This window comes from Pseudopodoces humilis, chromosome 2, assembly GCF_049639895.1.
Source record: "Pseudopodoces humilis isolate 2021_Gansu_Grassland_sample_001 chromosome 2, ASM4963989v1, whole genome shotgun sequence".
NCBI classification, from domain to species: Eukaryota; Metazoa; Chordata; class Aves; order Passeriformes; family Paridae; genus Pseudopodoces; species Pseudopodoces humilis.
Window position 1 is genome coordinate 38,438,981 of NC_142201.1, and position 14,594 is coordinate 38,453,574.

Consider the following 14,594-nt stretch of genomic DNA (forward strand, 5'->3'; position numbering starts at 1 on the left):
AAGCAACCACTTACTCTTTTGCAACACAGCACTTAAAAGCACACATTCAGTTCAAGAACAGAGAGAGGAAAGAGGATCTTGGTTTAAAAATTGGGTATTAACTTTACCTGCAAAAATATCGATTTGTTGGGTAACATTTTATTTTTTGTTAAAGTACACAATCTGACAGAGACTCTACAGAGTAATAATGAAGCAGCATGGGAGCCATTTAATATATTTCTTGATTAACTCATTGCCTGTCCAGTTCTCATTCAGACATGTGCTCACATGTCATAATCGTCATAACTCCCATCATCCCTACAGTTAACACACAAGCTCCTTGATTAGTGCACAACTCCCAGACGAGCCATTGCTAATGCTAAATAATTCCCTCCAGCCTCCTGCGACTATACCGCAGGCTCTCCAATTAAATATAATGTCTCTGATGAGCCATATTAATACGGACAAATTCCTGCCAGAGATTCCAGCCCACTTACACCAAAGAAGCAACTGAAATAAAAAGAAAAAAGCTATGTACATAAAAATTAGCCAAAAGAATAATTTTGCCATGAGGTTTTAATTACAAAACTTTGCTGTCACAAGCATGTTATTCTTGGAGGTATCTGGGAAACTGGCATATTAATATAAGTTTACTGATAAATGGCAATGAGTAAATTACCATTTCAATAATTGAAAAGCAAGCATGTAAAACAGATAGCTTTTCAATCACTTAATTACAATTAGCAATATCTAATCACGTGTGATAAAATTAACTCAGATCACTTGCTGCTGGTATAGCAATTACATTCAGCCAGGCTTGCGCATTAAGCATTATCTGAAATACTGGCATAGTTGTACACACCAACACAAAGTTTTTTCAGGTTATAAAAATATTTCACTAATGACACATCCATAAAATTTTCAAAACTTGTACCAAGAAACTACCATGACTGTTAAAAGCCTGTTGCAGTAGCACAGATTATGTAATGAAGTCCACATTTTTAAAGATATTTACAGATACCAAGCAACAGTACAATGTTTTAATAATATAACAGATGTAATATAACAGATCCAGTCATGGGTCAAATATTAAAAAAGAGAAATTATGGTCATCTCCCCACTTTAAAACGGGTAGAGTCACTGGAAAAATCTAACCTTTTCCGTGTACACCAAAATTCCTTAACATTTAATTCAAAATTGCTGCCATTAGCTGGAAATCGATTATTTATTTTATGAAAATCATAAGGAGTTCCAGTCCTTTCAGGAGAGAGACTAATGTCCTTAACCCTAGTGCTGACCCTCTCACTAGAAAAGATATCAACAAAGGACATGTAAATAGACTGTTGCAGAAGTACCCTTTAGTAGTTTAAAAATATTGCTTGCAACTGCACAAATTGTAAGATATTCAAATAACCCCCATGAAATTTTGATAAGCTCTTCCCCAAGGTCCTTGCACCTTCATCCTTACACTAATGCACTTCATCTTCATTTACCTGATCATTAGTTTCCAGTTCGTTCAGCTGGAAACCAACACACACTAATTACTTTGACATCAGAAAGTCCTATCTGTCTTCACCACCTCCCCAGACAGCAGGGAGAAATTATCAAGGGTAGGCATGATAATATCCTGATAAATGATGATTCACATCACCTCACTGTCAATCATCTAGAAGTGCTCACGCAAGATACCACTCAATCTCATTACTGAATCCTAGGGCTAAGAGTACAATACACACCAGGAGTCATATTTCAAACAGCAGGCCACCTGGATAAGATGCAGCTCTCGGAGATTTTCATGAATTTTGTTGGCTTTTTGTTTTAACACAGTAAATGTCAAATATTCATCTATTTTACCATGTGTATATAGGCTGGCAGAAAAGGACATGCTGAAAGCAAGGCAATTCATCTCAAGGGTTTAAGTGAGGGGAAAAAAAAAATCTGGCTTCTTTGGAGGGGAGGAGAAGGCCAGGTAAATTTCGTTAATTTAAGAAGAGAATTAATCAACCTACCTAAAGTTTCAAAGTTCAGTTTCACAATTTAAGCATCCTTCCTGCTAAAATATAAATGTATTCTGAAGTCTGAAAGAAGAAATGGTAGCTTTGAAACTCATTGACAAATGCAAAGTTCACTTTACATAACAGAAAGCAGATACAAGATAATGTTCTTGCTTCAATAAATAGCTAATGGGGGCAGGGTGGGGTGATCAGTCAAGAAGCAAAATAAGAAGTCAGTAGTAGCTGCTTTCTCAGAAAATATTACTTCTTTCTCTATTCCCAAAATAGTATCACCCTTCCATTATTCTCAGTCCAACTACATATGTAACTAAAGCAATCTGTAATGGTAAAGCCCAGTACTTGCTATCTAGCACAGAATCTAAAAGTTGTTCTAGAGAGGGAACTACAAACACCACCATCTTCTAGGTCTGTAATACGCTCCACTTTCTTGTCCAAGATCATCATGCACCATCCCTAAACTTGCACAATGGCTGATCATGTATGGTGCATCGCTTATGCAACAGATGAAGAAAAAAAGAAGAAAACAATACAGAAAGAATATGTGGGGGAAACATGAGGAAGTCCCACAACCATCTCTGCTTGTGCTAGGTATTGTCAAGGAGAAAAAAAAAACCAGCCAGAACTAAGGATCAAAAATGGAAACACTACAGAAAAAACAAAGAGTAGACAGCAGAGGAACACAAAGTACAAAGGCACATTCTACCATCCCACAGCATTCTTCTGGCTGAAGACATTTAAACACACAAGGCAACCAGAGCAGCAGGGCGCTCTCTTGCAGGTGTGAATGGTACTGCTGCTACAGGCAGACTGGGTCTGTATCCACTGACTGCCTGCCCAAACCACTGTGCCTGAACTTGGCAGGAACCCTGACACACAGTTCCTTGCACCTCCGCTGCCCCAGACTGCTTGAAATATGATCACAGGCTCACAATGAAACCCTTGTCCCATTTCAAAGTACGCTCCCCCTGTGGAGCTACACAGAACTTACAGGCTCCTGTTCAGATAATATTAACATAACATTTTTCAAGGAGAAGCTCAGAGGTTTCTCCTTCAAATGTTCTACGTGTTCTAAAATATATGTAAATGCAGATACAACAGAAAAGCAAAGCTCCATAAAAACCCTGAATGAAGTCATTTAGATATGGATGCACTGCATACCTGAGACATACGCTATTCAGAGTCTACTTTTCAAAGCAAGTGTGGATCCCTACCAAAGTTCAAAACCCAAGAGCTCTTCATAAGCTTCCTGTCAAAATACTCCCCCTGAAAAAAGCCAGTTTCTAGTCCACACATGCACACAGATTTCTCACTCTCAAATCTATGACCCACACCCCTCACTTTTTTAGCTTATCAAAAACACCTTACCAACCCTACCAATCATGTTAAGTACAACAGATTTCACAGCAACTTGTCCAAGAAACATTAACCACCACATGCTTGGACAATGGAATTCAAAGCATTTTCCCCTAAACAACCAGAAAGCCTGAAAATAAAAAATAACCTCTCCACTCTAGGACATGAAGCAGTGCAAAATTATGAACAAAAACAGAACCTTTTTCCATTGAATACAACCTCACTGCTTTCCTTCCTATCTTTAGAGAAAGGCTGTGAAAAAATGTAATAGGAACAAAAAATTTAAAGTATCACTCCAAACAAGATTAGAAATTAAAAAAATTTAGAAGCAAACTTAAAAGCAAACACCCACCTTCATCCCAAACTTATCACACCTCCCGTTTCTTAAAGAACACCTGAGCTATTTGTGCTGTGAGAAGGCTACTGTTGCCTTAACTATTTGAAGACATATAACAGAAATTTCTTCTGCAGAAAGAATATTGGTGCAGAGAATACCATAGGCATGCATGCCTGCAAAATTAATTTACCAAAGTTAATTTGTTAGCTGTACTCACAGAAATCTGAAGGCAGGAAATTGTAATAATAATTCTAAGCTTTAGTTCAGCTGATGGGCTTCTTTATGTTAGAGCTTTACCAAAAAAAAAATAATCTTAACACAGCAGTGTCACCTCTTGAATCTCAGCATCCTAATTAAAAAAATTAGCTTTCAGAACTAATTGACAGAAAACACCTATTAGAGTTTTTGTTGGTTAAATTGGAAAATTCTCTGCACAAAAAAAGAAATGTCACAGAAGCAAACTTTATTATCAGACGAATACCGAGTTAGACATATTAAGACATAAAAAACCCTACACCTTCCTCTTAAATTACTGGAGTTAACTTGCAGCACAGTTACAGTACTTCTAAAGGAAAGAAGAAGACACAGTAAATAGGAAACCGCTGTCAACAAGTGTCAGTAGTGCAGAGTTCACAGTCTATCTGCCAATTTTGTGCTCCACAGATACTGAACAAGAAGCACATGAGGAAACTTCAGGCTCGGTTCAACCCATATTCAAGAACGATACTAAAAACTCTTCAAAATATTTAGCAAGTAGAACTCAAATACAAATTACACTTTAACTACCACAAGGAAAGTAAAAATTACATTTGCTATTCAAATTCAGGTTATTATCAAAAAACACATTTTTGATAATATTGTATCAATCATACATCTAAAATCTCTCACACATTATTCATAACTTTGTATGTACAGAGAACAGTAATCTATTTAGGGTATCTACAGACCATCTACATACTCTTATCAAATAAAAGCTAGTGTCTAAAAAAATAAAAACATTTAAATTACAAAATCCAATAGCAAAATCCTTACTAGCACTAGTCTTGTAAAAATAACGCTTTGAATTCATCACTTAATTACTGCATAGAGAATCACCAATTCCTGAATTTATCAAGTAGTACAATCAACATTTAAAAAAATGGCTTCTCAAACTAAAAGTACAAGAGATGTAACAGTGGCTTCCACAGTTCCCAATAATTTTGCTATGCTTTAAACAACACAAGCAAAGACATAAATAGTTTAGTCCACCCAAAATTTAGGAGCAAGCAAAGCAGCATCTTGCTGAAAACATGAGAGAAAAACAAAAGAACAACAATGGGTTTTCAAATCCCCACAGCCACAACTGTGGCAGGCAGTGAGGCTGCCCAAGCTCAACCATCCTACATTTCACTCTCTTGCAAAAAGAAAGGTTCACAAAACCCAGCATCTGATTTTATCAGGCAAAAGCGCTCAAAGGCAGCCCCTCAACCACAGTCCTTTCCCTCCCACATACACAAGGTTTGCAGCTGCTAAATGCATACAAGCAAGCAGTACTAAGTCATCCACACTCAAAGGCGCTGGGGGGATCCTTTCTCACAGCACCAGTGAGTGACCTAGGAGTGCCAACAGGCAGGCCAAGCCGGGCAGGCTTCCAGCACCAAGCCTTCACTGCAGCAGACAGCAGACCTGCCAAAGCCCTAATGCAACACAAGTGTCACAGTAACTAAAACTTGTTATCACAGCTTATGTCTTTTTGCCACTTGCTCCCTTCCCCAGGCATTTTTTTTAGTTGTTGTTTTTTTTTTCCATGCTAGTCTTCAACATATTTCAAGCAGAGTTTCTCACCTCCACAGAGCACAAACATTAGTCAGGCAATACAACCACCTTCGTTATATTCAGCAAAGGCCTTTAAGGGAAAAAAAAAAAATCTGAATCAGGGTCAGCAAATTAACTTTTTCTTGGGTTCAGGAGCACTTCTAGAGGACTAACAGTTCCAATATTTAAACCAGCAGCATCATCCAGAAGTGACAGTTAGGCACAACAGCTGTGCATGCTGGAATGAAACTGTCTCCTAAAAGTTGAACTGAAGAGCTTTCAAACAGCAAAAGTGTCATATACAAAATTGGAAAAAAAATTCAGCAAAATTATAAACGAGAGTTTGTCATAAATATGAGCTATTACTAAACTTCCCTGGACATTATTCTTGAAATTTTACACTCAAATTTTATTAAGATACAAGTGGAGACTTATATGTACTTTTATTATTAGCTTTTTATACCTTCTCAGAATCACATCATTATTTTGACAACTTTATTATGGCCATGAAAATCTTCACTGAAAAAGGCTTGCCCAAAGCTGAACCTGATAGTCCTGCAACACGTGACAAGCAATTTAAAAAAACATCCCTCAAGTAAAAAAAAATAATTAAATAACCAGATAAACACTATAGGTCATACTTCCATATTAACCTTTTAAATTATCTGTGAAGAAGCTTCCTTTTCTCATCAAATATGATGCAATAAATGGTCAAATAGCATCTTTCTTTCACATTGCATAACCAAGGACTATTGATTATTCATGTATTTGCCCATTTGTCAACATAACAAATAAATTTAATCTGTTCTGCTTTGCAAGTTCTTCCCACATCGTGTGAGCTTTTTAGAAAAGAAGCAAACAAAACTGAACAACAATTACAGCTGGACAGGACCTCTCAGAGCTGATCAGTTTCTTCAATCACATAGTAGTTTACCTAAGTTAACTACCTCATAAATTCAGCTTCTACACAAAAATCCTGTCCCTTCACATCCTTCAATATACAGTCAACACCAGCAGAGCTTTGGTTTCCTTAATTATGCCCTGGCATACTCCATCTCCAGGAAACCTACCCCTGCCTTCATCTGCTCTATACATTTGAACTCTGCCCAAGTTCCTCTGCTTGGAGAAGACTATATTGAGTATAAACAAGCTCTCCTGAGCCACTGTGACTTCCAAAAACAGCCTTTCATGACACCCTGGCAAGCAAACGTTGGCTTGGGAAAAAGAAAACTGCACTTCCAAAGTCCACGGCTGCAATTTTGGCTCTTTGTCTTATTTGCTCCTCTTGGAAACCTAAACCTCACTATTTCACAGTAGTCCCAGGCTTCACATCCCTGATTACTTCTTCCCTCTTTGTAAGAGGCCCCACACAGCACCTCCTAGTTAACTCAACCACTTGCATCAAGAAATCATTCTCCACACACTCAAGAAGACTCCTGAATTGTTTTCACTCTCCCACATGTGTACTAGTGTCTTGGAATGATAACATTTCCTCCAGTTTTCTAAAGCTGACTTTATCTATTCCTTATTCATGATCAGGTCTATGGCATCCAATACCACCTGGCCTAGTGGCAGGAGTCACAGCCTCCCCTGAAATTCTCTGTCCTCCACTTACTCAAGCAAATCTGTCTCACGCAAATCTGTTGGCTCTGCAGCTTCTCTGCAAAGAGCCTGTCAGTCTATTTGTCCTTCCTGATTCTCCAAGTCAACTCATCTCCCTGCAGCTCCTTCCCCTACAACAGCGTCTTGACCAGAGCACATTTATAAGGGCCCCTGGCTCCTACTCTCAGTCTCAGAGTCAAGCACCAGGCAATTTCTAGACTCCAAGACATGAAAGACCACAGCCCTACTCCTTCCACAAACCTTTTAATACCAACTTTTACGCCTGCTGGAGAGACTTATGATTAACACATGTTCAGTTACTCAAAGATGCTTTTTTTTTTTCTTCTACTCTTATAACATGGTACAATAAGTAATTAATGAGAGCAGGGAAAACTTTCGTAGGAAGTGTTTTAAGAAACCAAACCCCAATATTTGACTAATGTTACTTTCAAAGCATCCTTTAGAAATATCGTGTTGAACAGACAAATAGCTATTAAAAAGTTTTAAGAAAGAAACCACATTATACAAACAAGTTCTTAGCTCCCCTGGCTTCTTCCTAAATGCATAGAATACCAGTTTTGTTTGGATGAGATACCCTCCAAACAAAATTACAAGATCAGTCTAGGAGATACGCTTCCTGGATAGGAATGCTCCTTTGCTACAGAAAGCAGACAAGAGAGATGACAGGTCATCAGAAATTTGTCAACAGTTAAACCCACATTAAAAACAATTTCACTTTCAGAACTGTCAGCAGCCTACCTTACAAGGCCAGTAACATCACAGTTCAACAAGTGATTTGACATTAAATGCCAGCTACAAAGGGACTGTGAAAATTCATGCAATGTTATATAGCCAGCTAAAGTCCAGGAATTAAACTTGAAGTACTGCCCAATTAGCATAGCAAGACAGAGGCAGAAACCAGGTAGTCTCTAAGCAGAATACATGCTATAAATCCAAGTCACCACACAGTACACCTATTAGCTTGCACCAACTAGTCAAACACTGATCACCATTCTTCCTGTATAATAAACAGGATACATGAAGGGTTTAGGGGGGTGGTTAGTTTCAAACAGCTATCAAAGGATGCTAGTTGCTGCCTTACAGACAATTCAGCAGTAATAAGTAAAACAGTATCTCATACTCATCCTTTATATAGTGTTTCTTTGTTCAAAGTAAACAAGTGACAGATGCTTTTTGTGAACAAGGTAAAAGAATATAACCTAAAACCGTAACACCCATAAAAGGATATATGCATCTATACCTTATACCTCACAAATTGTCTTCATTTCCTGTCTCCCATCTTGAGTTCTTCAATCTTCCAGACACCTCATAAGCAATTCAGTTTCTGGTTTAACACTCCACCCTAAAAAAATGGTACTAGGATCTCATCTGTGGAATCCCAGACTCCATAACTGCCTGGCAGCTGTTTGTTGAGCAATACAACAACCAAGGAAAGTTGCTTTAAATACAATGCTTCTTACTGGGATCTTTTAAGATGGCTCTGCTCACCAATCCAGCTCTTCACATAGTGTGAGCACTATCTCTGATACCTGTTTCCTTCCCTGATCCCTTTTTCCCACATTCTCCACTATTAGGACATGTGACAGCATTAACTCAAGACACTAAATCTACACTGCCTTTCAAAAGATTAATCAAGTAGTCATTCTCCTTGTCCCCAACCATGTGTCCTGATACCATCAGCTCTAGCATTCATTAACCTATGCAAAGAGCCACATGAGCTTGCTGATCGACATTTCTTTCTTTTCTTTCCCCCATTGTTTTCATACAGATAAGCAGCCTGGATCAATTTTAGAAAAGGCTACACATGTAGTAGGTACACAAAAGATAGAAAGGAAGAGAACTACTCTTAGCAGACAGTACCTCATATCAGCTGTAATGTTCTAAGTAGTTGTGAACATTATTCATAGAAAACCTGCCTTAGGGCCCTCCTCAGTCTAGAGTTCATCCAAATACTAAAAAGAAATTCAGCCCAGGGCCTGTTCACCTGTATTTATACCCACAGACACAAGAAGTTAGAGACAGTATTACCACATAGTATTGTTCATTAATAGTGCCTGAAAACAGATCATCCTTGAATAACCACAACCACAGCTGATAACAAATACCACAACTGGGACAATATGAACCACAGGAGCAATGAATCTGCACGATGAAGTAGCTGCTGCTGAGGACATGGGTGAAGGACAAAGTCAGGAAAAAGACAGGACACTCTCAAAGCTTCAAAAGAGGAATCCAAGGAACCTTATGTTTTATATCCAAGGAGGTGAGGCAGCAGGAAACCACACTGCTGTCTCTTACAGAGGAAGATGGTAAAACTATCTTTTTTTTAGTCACACTGACAATGTTCAATTGCATTAAAATTACTACATACAGCACTTTCCACTACCTCTGGAAATGTCTAGAGATCAGCACAAGGCAAGCAGACTGTAATAGACATACACCAACTTGGTTTTTGGCAGCAGGAGACATTGATCCAGAACTGCTGATGGCAGTGCTCTCAGCACATACCTGTAGCTTCAAAGGAACTGCCTTGATCTCTGCCACTGCTGCCCAAGAGAGGCAAATCTCTAGAACAAGTGAAGCCTAATGACTTCAGCCCTGCTCAGCCTAAAGCTTAAGACTTGATCACTGAGATGCCTGTACTTCTCTCCAAGCCCCACAGCTCTGGGTACAGCATCAGAGCCCGGCAGACAACCAAGGCTACAAAAGTCACTTTACTGACTTACCCGAACTCAGTTTGTTTCTATACTATGTTTCTATGACTACAGCATCTTTTATATTAAAATATTTCATTTAAATGTGTGACAGTCAGTAGAAAAAAGTTTTAACTAACTTGGTCAATCAGTCTGGTGTGTTCAGAGCGTGGAAACAACCCAGCACAAGATCAGAGAAGTGCTAGAGCACCAGGAGGGCAGCCCTAAGCAAGCAATTAGTGACTTCAGTACATATCAGTACTTAAGTTCAAATCAGGACTGCTTTTTTTTGTTTGTAAGTAAATCTCTTAGTCATCCCCACTTAAAACACTTTTGTCTCTAACACTCAGCTGTCTCAAAGCACAAGAACCAGATACCTGCTGGGCACAGCAAACCACCACAAGCAGACACTGAGCCTTCAGCACCAAACTAGGAACAAGCACAAAGATCCTGAAAGAACACCGTGCCTTCAGCATGAACCATTTCACTCTACAGATACACTCTTGGTACTCCCCACTACCTACTGATGTAGACAGCCATAGCACCACAGAGCCACTACTTGACTCTCCACAGTACTGAGGATCTGCACTGTTAAGCTGCAATTAACTTTGCTGACTGGGCTCCCACATTTTCCTCCTCTAAGGGTAGATCAGTATTTCTGACAACATCCACTTTCCCTAAATGAGCTTTGAGACAGGAAATTATTTTTCATCTGTGCATTGATCCTTCAAATAAATCAGCCTGGTAATTAAATAATCATCCCTTCAAAGGTCAAAAGATCTGGCATCAACTTCTTCTTTTCGACATATACTTTGCACCTCCAAGGCAGCGTCCCCAATAGGGCTGCAGTGTGATGCTTAAGGCATTCTATTCTGCATCCTTCCTCTGCTACTCAGTAATAGAGTTTCAACAAGAATTCAACAAAAGTGATATTCCAGCTCAACCATCAAACAATGCAACAGGAGCCCGATTCATTTCAGAGGTCATATATGCATTTCACATCATCCTATCACTGATTAAAACACACTAAAAGGCTGAAACTTTAGGATTCTAGAGCTCTGATGAGCCCAACTTTTAAATTTTAGATCAAGCTTGCCATTTTTCAGTATAGCCACTGAAAAATTACTTCTTCCATCAACCCACTCAGCTTCAAAGCAATGATAAACTTAAAAAAAAGGCAAATTACTTGGCAAGCAAGCTACAATTCTGAACAAAAGCACACTCCTTCCGCAGAGGTATTTCTCTTCATGGGATTATCACCACCTGCATTTCTCATGCTTTACAAAGCTGTCCAGGAGATCACCCAATAAAACATGAAGACAGGATAGTAACATCTCCATCCCCTCTCGCAAAGAGATGATCAACACACCGTCTTGCTTTTGAAATAAAAAGCAAATACACTGAAGAAAGAGCTGAAGAGCAATGCAAACCTGACCATAGTTTCCTTGGTACAATCTGACCCACTCATGCTCTGCACACTTTGCAAACACCACCACTAAGGAAGAGTGAATTTCTCCAGATAGTACATGGAAGCAGAGTCCACTCTACACACTCTGGACAACAGCCCAGGAATCACATATTTCAAAAAGGCATTAAAATATTAGTTTCATTTTCACATAGGTACTCAAAACAGATCTCTCCAAATTTTCTGAGTATAAATCCCAGAAATGCCATTGGGAGACACTGACCTGTCAAAATGACTGAACTTCTAGTTTTGTAGCAGATGATGGAAGAAAGTTTTGCACATTTCAAAAGACAAAACAGCAAAAAAAAAAGTAAATGAGATTTGGACAAATGTTAAAACCTATAAGTTAGTTACAAGTAAATAAAACCCCTCAGTTTTAGATGAACTTCCACCTTTCAAACTATTTTTTTTAAGACTAAAACTTAAATGCCAAATTGCCCTCCAATACTTATTTTCACCAGCTAGATTTCTTAGGAACAAAAGAACCTGACAGTATCCCATTAAGCTATAGAGAAGTCTTCAGCAAAATTCTAAAAAACTCACCTTACACTCACTCAAATTAATTCAGCACAATAAAGACATGGTATAGAAACTTATAACCCTAATTAATTTTGCAGTTTCCCTAAACCAGATTTTTCTCCAGCCTCCTCCTGAAATACTGTCTCAACTACAAGCTTAAAAAAAAGTTAGAAAAGGAATACAGCTCTTCCATTTCTAGTTTATTTTTTCAATTTTCTGTCACTCAAAAGACTAGTTTCTGGAGAACAACTCAATTCTGTGCAATTACTTTTACATCAATAAAAGCATTTGCATTGTTTTTCATTTTTTATTATGTAGCAGAAAAAGATTTAGAACAGGCAGTTTAATACAATAACACCTGAAGTCTTAAGTGACTGATAGGAAAAACCTTTTATGAAAGGAGTATAACTCACTGCTCACTACTCTGTTAAGTTTTAGTAGTTTACATTACTTTCCCATGGGATTTTTTCAGTCATTTATAGTTCATTGCTTCATATGGCTGTAGAATCCCTGCTGTGTTAAAAAATGCCAAGTAAAATTATATCTCATTCACTGCTTTATGCTATACCTTCTTTTGTTCAGATCCAATTAGTGAAAGCTTGTTCTTCATTTATCATACTTTTAGCTGATTACATTAGGCATTACAATAGTTCTCTAGCTTTCCTTGACAATGTTTGCACCATCAGTGTTACATTTATGGTTGAGGAGGCTCTTTCATCTTAACTCTCTATTCCAATCAGTTCAGGGGGAAAAGTACATACGATTACTCTTGTTCAGACAAAACTTCTTTGCTTGTTTTCTCATATCAAAAATAATTCCACCAGATGTTTTAATTTAAAAAAAAAATCTGAATTTTACTGGTCCTTCCCCACTTTACCTATTCAAATGTAAAGAATCAGTGTTTTGAAAGCTGAAGACTGAAGTTAAAAAACCAACAAAACTCAGCATTTTGAACAGTATACAACTTTTTTCTCTGCTTTCTCCAAAATCACAGATGCAATCAAAGAGTACTACCACTATTTTCAAGAACCTGAAAGCATCTATTATGACCTACTTTTTTCAGTACCACATGAGCAACTGTAATGCTCTATGGGGGTCTCAGCAGCCATTTTGTCAAGCTGTTTTTCCCACCAGCTCACACACCCTCCCACCTCCACAAAACTAAGTGCAATTCAATCCCATTTAATGCCATTTCCAGCTATCTGTAAATCTGCATTAATACAGAAACATCCAAAAGTCTCAGAAGTCACCCATCTCCTTTTAAGTTTTGTTAATGTTCTCTTCCCTATCACCAAAATAATTTTCACGTATAAAAATCTTTCAGATCTTTGGTCAATTTTTACATTACATTTACATTACTAGCACAGAACAGTATATTTTGCTTTTTGTACTTTCCCTCTTCAGGTAAGCTTTATTTGGTTCTTGTCAGGTTGTTCCATTTTTGCCACATTCCCAGTTTTTAACAGTACTCTCCCCTGCTTCCTCCTCATAACAGCAAAGTTTAAATTCCTTGCAATGAAAATTCCTTTGTGCTCTTATAGTCTAGTTACTAGTTTTGTCTATTAACAGTATGTCAAGATTGATATTGCTCTAACAGCATACTCAAGACATTTGCCATGGTGCTCCACAGAAAATAAGTGTGAAGAACAAGAAAAAGCTGTTTCATGGGAAGTTTATATGCATTTTGTCTATTCCCACCACCTCTATTCAGCACTGTAAATTCCACAAGGATTTCAGTAATCTGAAAATTTTAAAAAGTAAATAAATTAATTAAAAAAAAAAAAAAAGATAAGTTAATATTCAACCAAAAATCTAAAATAAAGCTCTAGGACAAGATAACTCCCTTGCTAGCCTTTACAGTCCTTCTATTCAAAGACCATTATTTTACGACTGTGTGTACAATTCCTATACAAACATTAGTGAAAATGCCTTGAATCATTCATGCATATGACATTTATCCATATCATAGATAAGGAATAAATTAGAATCTCACTGAAGAGCCTGAATTGCTAAATACTTTGTGATACCTGTTTTCTTTCTCACCTTAAGTATTTAGTGAGCACACTGGAAGAACTTTGCTTCTGTTCAGTTTCAGTTGTGTTTTGAAATAGAATGACAAAACCACAGAGATGTAACAGATGGTCTGGACTGCCCTCCCTTCACAGTTATACTGGTTACAATTAATTCATATTAAGAGATCAGGCTACCTGATCTGTACTATACTTATTTTTCAGTAAGTAGCTATATAGATGTAATGTAATAAGGGGCTCTTACTACATCTCAAAGGCTTCTCCAAGTTCTAAGCATAAAATTTATCTACTGTAGTTAGTGCTACTTCTAAACATGTTAGTAAGTAATATTTTTGTAAGATATCCCTACCTTAGTTACTTAAAACCAGGTCCCACTATTTTTAGTAAAGACAAACAATGTTGGGATCGGCACCTAGTCCAACCACATGCCTTTACATCCATTTCTGTCTTTGGTCCTGTGACCATCATCATCAGGGTAGCTGCCTATCGCACTCATTGTTTTTGCAATATAAATCATGGAGTAAGATATCCTGTCAAGCACAAAATCAAAAGAATATTAACAACTCCCTTGTGGCATCCCATCACTAAGCAAACACATTTTTCCTAGCTCCATGAGGACAGAGGTTCCTTTGGCAGGTTGCATCAGTTCCAGAGTATGACTTCAGAGCATTTGAGATTTTGCTATGACTGGTCCTAGAAGGATGGTGTTGATGAAACATTGACAGAATTATAGACAATTATTGTTGGTTATTTTATGGTAAGCAACAGAGTCAAAGAATTTGGCTT

At 37.8% G+C, this 14,594-nt stretch overlaps 1 protein-coding gene across 2 annotated transcripts in view; it reads right to left on the reverse strand.

The window, feature by feature from the left end:
- The window catches only part of PCCA (propionyl-CoA carboxylase subunit alpha), a 274,540-nt gene that overhangs the window by 246,283 nt on the left and 13,663 nt on the right, over positions 1 to 14,594 (reverse strand). The window lies entirely within an intron of this gene.